The sequence below is a fragment of the Globicephala melas genome, chromosome 12 (assembly GCF_963455315.2).
Source record: "Globicephala melas chromosome 12, mGloMel1.2, whole genome shotgun sequence".
Classification (NCBI taxonomy): domain Eukaryota; kingdom Metazoa; phylum Chordata; class Mammalia; order Artiodactyla; family Delphinidae; genus Globicephala; species Globicephala melas.
In genome coordinates, this window is record NC_083325.1 from 63,451,846 (window position 1) to 63,458,386 (window position 6,541).

The following is a 6,541-nucleotide window of genomic DNA, read 5'->3' on the forward strand; positions in this document are numbered from 1 at the left end:
TTTAATAATATTCTCATTAACAATTGCTGATTAAGGAGGAAGGATACTCAAACTTTGTGAAATCTCTGAGTTACAAAATATAGTCAAAGAATCATTACAAAAATAGGTACTTGTCAAGAGTGGAGAAAGAGCAGGGTCTTTGTTGTAGATTATCTGGTGTTTAAATAAACAGGTAAGAAAAGCTTAATCAACTTTGTGATACCTGAATTTAAGTGCTGCTCAAGTAGCACTTGCAAAGAGATCGTTGACCCTCCTTCATAAGGAAGGCTGGAGAGACATCATACATTTATAGCTTGCCCATTCTGTATCAGGTGCTAGCCTGAGTATATATACATGTCATCTAAATTAGTCCTCACATATGTAATCATTTCATAATGGGGCCACTTTATCATTCAACTATATAGCACAAATATTTGAGTATTTACATGTGCTGGGCACTATTTTAGACTGAAAATTCAACAGTCACTACAATAGACAAGATCTCTGCTCGCCTGGTTATCTGTCAAGGGCAGATCAACATTAAAGCAGCAAGCAAATAAATAATTATGAATTTCCTATAGGAATAGTATCATAAACACAATAAAAGAATAAAAAGGAATAGAAGGTGACCAGTTTTATCCAGGGTGATGATGGATTGCCTATAACATCCATGCTCCTTTCCATCCTTGTCAGATAAGGTGAGTTGTTGACACTGGCGAGATCCTTTGGAATTCACTGAGCTCCCTGAAGTAAGGGTCAAAATCAGGCTCTTTAGGTAATGATTCTTCAGATATGGAGTCGGAGGCAGCTTCCTTTCTGAATTGGACCAGAAAAGAGTTGGAATAGGTAGAGAACTGGTAGAGGTGGGCAGTCCTACTTTATTAGGATTTCCAGAAAATGCCTTTCCAAGAAAGTCACATTTGAGTTGAGGCAAGGATGATGATAAGGGTCTGGCCAGGCAAAAATTTAGGGTAACAGTATTTGAGGCAGAAGGGACAGTGGCAGAGTGAGTCAGTGGGAGGAAAGCATGGGATGGGATTGGTGAGCCAAACAGAAGCTGATATTGGAGCCTTTGGGGGCACAGGAAAGCATCTCATTATGTCCTACTCAGCTCCCTCCTCTTTGAGATTTGGAAGCTCAGCAGCACAATTTTATTGCCCCTTAGGAAATAATACAGAAGTTAGAATTCCTCCTGGCTGAAACAAGAAGGTTCTTACAATGCTTTGGTTGGCCAGACCCCACTAGGCCATGTCTTCGATTTGAGGGACGGCATTATGTTTTCCTCAAGCCTAAGCTTTTACCTCATGATATCCTCTTAGGGAAGTGAAAACTTGGTTTTTAAGATGAATACACAATGCAACAAATGATTTTTTACTAATTCCTGGAATCACACTGTCTGGGTCCCATGGAAGAAACAAAGTTAAATATGACATGATCCCTGCCTTTAGGAGATTATAATTTAGTAGGCTCTAGAGTTGTCGAATATAATCATTACTACTTAGTACTAATCAGTTTGTCATAAAGTACATTGGTACTTGCTAAAATACATTTTTCAAGTCATCATTCTCTATGGAAATTCCAAAATTGCACTAGCGTTCTGATATATACTGTACAGGAGTCACATTTTATTCCATACAAACTTTAGCAAAATATCACTACGTAACAGTGACAATAAATAATACTTCAGAATCATATTCTAATTCCTTGTCATTTTTCACTTGATATTTTTACCCAATTTTAGATTCATTAACTGACATTAATTAAAGTACTCAGCAACTCTGAAAAAATCTGCAAAATAAAGTGGTGCATTTGTATTTTTAGAGCAGTTTTCTATTAATAATTCTAAACTTTGAGTGTGGTAGATTTTAGATATCATAATAGCATTTCATTTCCCAAAACAAGATTGCATTTCACAGACATATAAAATGATATATAACATAAAAATACATGTTCTTTAAGACAGCACTAAGTATTACACATGGGTCATATGAAGAGAGAGAGAATGCAGAATTGGGAATTTAAAATTAGACAATTAGATAAAATATAGACTATAGGATTCCTATAGTCATTACCCACATATAGGATATGAGACCAGTGGTTGTCATTAAGAGATGGAGTCCAACAAGTTTCATAAGCTGAGGATAAAAGGGAAAGGGTCAATATCCTAAAGAAGATTCTTGTTTGATTAAAGCCTATGAAAAGGAGCAGAGATCCTTGGATTGGAAGAGCTGCTATCCTTAAATCGATAGGCTCTTCAGTTTTATTCCCCAACCCCACCCCCAGAAACGGTGCTGTAATGAGTATTTTTCCCAAAGATGGGCCCCTAGAATTCTTCTTCCTAGTTTAATGCAGGTATACTCAATAAGGAAATGTCTATTGTAAAAGTAAGCTTCTTAAGTCAGGAATGAAGACTTAATAGAACAACAAAATGGTCTAAATTGAAAACTGTGAGCTTCCTTCCTCTAGAGGCATTTGACCACCCAGATGCTTAAAATGGAGTCCTACATGGTGATAGACTGGCCTAGGAAACATCTAAGGCTCCTTCTCAGTCAGCCATTCGGAATATGGATGAACATCTGCACTCTTTATAGAATGATAGGAGACCCACTACCATGGACACCTGTTTAAATCCAAGCTCAAATTACTTTAGAGCCTTTATCATTATTAATAATAATAACAACAACAGTGTCATTTAAATATGGCTTGTTTCTAAAGTCCAAAGGAAATTTTTTGCTTTTACTGTCTTCTATACAATACTTGTTTCTTCTCTACTGATTTTCCAGTTTTGCTTCTCAAATGGGTATCCTCTAGTTATTTCCACTACCTTTTGAGATGCGTCTTCTGTACTTCTGGCCACATCACTGAGAATGCCAATGTTCATGACCTACATCTCTTCTCCATCCTCATCTCCAGCTGCATTTGATACGAGGAACTCCTCATCTACTCCCTCTTCATCTATAATACTCTAAGCTCATGAAGAGAAAAATCATATCCTTATACCCCTCTCCCACATTATTTTGCACATAAGAGTCCTCCAAAGATTCATTAAATGAACAAAAAAATCAGTATCTCCATCCTAGTTCCTTTGTTTTATATCCCTAGAGACATTTCCTATTTCTTTTCACTTTCCTGCACTCTCTCAAAATCCAACCCATCCCCAATGTATATAGATTTAATTTAAAATGTGTCTTTTATGTTTAACCTTACCTTTTTCTTCCCAGAGCTTTCAAGTTCAGCCATGATTCTCCTCAGAGCTGGATTATTTAAAAAACTTCTAAAGAATATGTCAGACCCCTAGGTTTCCCTTTTAAAGAGATCTTAGAGAAGATGGACTATTCTTCAACAGATCAACTTTTATCACATTTTTTTAAATCCCAGCAAAAACCTATAAATTGTATTCCCATCATCTAAACACGTTCTGGCCCTATCGGAGGTATAATCGGTTACTTACTTTCTCTCAGACTCCATGGCTATAATCACTATTACCCTCACAGAAAATACATAAACAGGCCCTTGGAGAAGCCAAATTGTTTCTTAAACTCAAGGTCAGAGGATCACACTGGATTTACTAACAACACATTGTGGTAGGCAGAATTCTAAGATGGCCCCCAAGATTCCTGGCCCCTAGTGTAGACACCTTGTATAATCCCCTCCCCTTGAGTGCTGGTGGGAGCTGTGAATATGATCAATGTCACTCTCATGATTAGATTACATTATACTGCAAACGTGGAGGAATTCTGCAAATATAATTAAGGATTAAGGTGCCTAATAAGTTAACTCTGAGTTCATCAAAATGGAGATTATCCTAGGTGGACCTGATTTAATCATGGCGCTTTAGAAAAAGATCTAGAGGTAAGAGACAAGTAGCAGCAGCAGATGTTCTTCTGCTGATCCTGAAGAAGCAAACTTCCATGTTATAGAGAGGGCAACATGGCAAAGAATGGTGGGCAGCTTCTAGGAGGTGAGGTCCTCAGTCATACAACCACAAGGAACTAAATTCTGCCAACAACCAGTGAGCTAGGAAGAGGACCTCAAACCTCCAATGAAATTGCATCTCTGGGAGCACCCTGACTGCAGTCTGTGAGACCCTGAAATGAGGACATAAGCTATGACCAGACTCTTGATCCACAGAAATTGTGAGATAATAAATGTGTGTTGCTTTAAGCTGCTAAGTTTGTGGTCATTTGTTATACAGCATAAAAAAACTAATTATATACTTTGTCTCCTCTTACTGGTTTGCCTGGACCTTTTTTATTGATACTTAACTCATTTTGACTTCTCTGAATACATCCTGATTCTCTGGAGTTTTGATTTCCTTACCCCAGACTCTAAAAACTGCATGTTTCTATACCATGCTGAGCCTCCACAGTTTTCTGACTTCTGTAAGTTTCCCTCAGCCCCTGCCTCTTCATACTATATACTCTAATATACCACTTTCTCCTGGTAGCTGCTTTGTGACACCCCACTCTGCCCTGCCACTTATGTCTCTGTCACCTGAAGGCCCAATCTACAGTCCTATGTAAACTGTTTGAATCCAAACTACACTACATCTCATGCTGAGTCAAGTACAGAATTATAGGTCAAAAGACCTCCAAGTTTTCAGTGGAGCCAATTTGCATCTGGTTCTCACTGAGTTTTCCTTCTGCCTCATAATTAACTCTTTGAGGAAAGTATCAGAGGGTTCCTAAAAGAAAGTAGGCACTTGATCTCAATAAACAGACACCCCTTGATAGACCTGGACAGATTGGTTAAAAAAGGAAAAAAAAATGTCTTTGGCTGGCAGCAAGTGCCCATTGATGCAGTCCTGTTACTGAGAGTCCCAGTGTGGTTGCAGCCTGGACTCTTCCGTCTGACTCTCCTAACTTCAGAGGTGTGAGTTGACCACATTGTTGCCACCTTTGTTCTCTAAATCAGCTTAGTCCCTAGCCTCTGGTCTTCCTCAGATTCCTGCTCCAGGGCGAACTCACTGACTATCCTTGCCATGCCTGCATGACCCATTTCAAAGAGACTCTAGTTACTACCTTGTCCTATCTTTCGTGACCTCCATCATATTCTTGAGAAGGTGGCAAACAGCCTCTGATTAACATCACTCAGCACTTGAGCATGACCTCAAACAGTGCTTATCAAATCCATAAATTATTTGGTGTTTTTCACATCCTTGTCTACATTTAACTTCATGTGTCAAATTGACTGGGCCATGGAATGCCCATATATTTGGGCAAACATTATTCTGGGTGTTTTGGGATGACATTAATATTTGAATGGGTAGGCTGAGTAAAGCAGATTGCCCTCCCTAATGTGAGTGGTCGTCATCCAATCAGTTGAAGGCCTGAATAGAACAAAAAGGCTGAGTAAGAGGAAACTTATCTGGCCTGATTGCTTGATCTGTGACATCAGTCTTCTACCCTTGGACTGAAACTTACATCATTGGCTCTCCTGGTTCTCAGGCCTTCAGACTTGGGCTGCAGCTTATACCATTGGCTCTCTTAGGTCTCTAGCTTGGGAGTTCACAGTCTCCATAATCATGTGAGCCAATCAATTCCTTAAAATAAATCTCTCTCTCTCATTCTTTCTCTCTCTCTCTCCAAACACACACACACACACACACACACACACACAGTGTTGACCCTCGAATATGGGTTTGAACTGTGTGCATCCACTTATAGGTGGATTTTTTTCAATAGTAAATACTACAGTACTACTGTAGTTGGATCCACAGTTGGTTGAACATGAAGATGCAGAACCACAGGTTCTGCAGAGGGTCGGTAACACTAATTCCCATGTTGTTCAAGAGTCAACTATAGTTAGATAGAAAGATAGATAGATAGAGATATATAGACAGATATAGATCTCCTATTGGTTCTGTTTCTCTAGAGAACCTTAATTAACATACTTATCTCTCTCTCAACTAAGCTCCTAAAGAGCAAGAACAATTCCTTGGGATTCTCTGCCTTCTTTTCCCATATCCAGTACCATGCTTTGCATGCTGTGGGTGTTGTATAAATGTTATTAACTGAATCCTTAGAGAAAGAAGATCTGTTGAAATTCCTTACCAAGAGTGTGATGTATTAGTATAAGAAATATTGATTGGCATGCCCATTAGAGCTCCCAGGAAGCCAGGGCCTTTCCTGTGGACAAATAATTTGAGTTGCCCTGGTCACAATGAAGAAGAGGAAGAAAATAGCCTTTTCTCTCTGCAGAGGGTTGCTGAGTCAGTTCTCCTAAGGAGGCTTCCTCTGTGTTTGTGATCACTTCAGTTATTTCTAAAATGGCAAGAAAGGATACAAAGGAGTAAAAACCAGACTGCCACTTGTCAAATCAGAATCAGAGTGCAAATTAAAGATATGGAGACTTTGTGGGTTTTTCTTTTTAAAGGATAAAACCTGATTTTTTTCTTTTTAAAGAACAAGAATAATGAAGGCAGGAGAAGGCAAAGAATGGCTAGTACAGCCTAGGCAGAGGCTCTCTCCAGAAAGCTTTCAAAGAGCTATATGACTTAGTCTAAATTAAGAAAAAAGAACCAGACACGTTCATCTCTAAAGGCAGCCTTGCTAAGGCATGT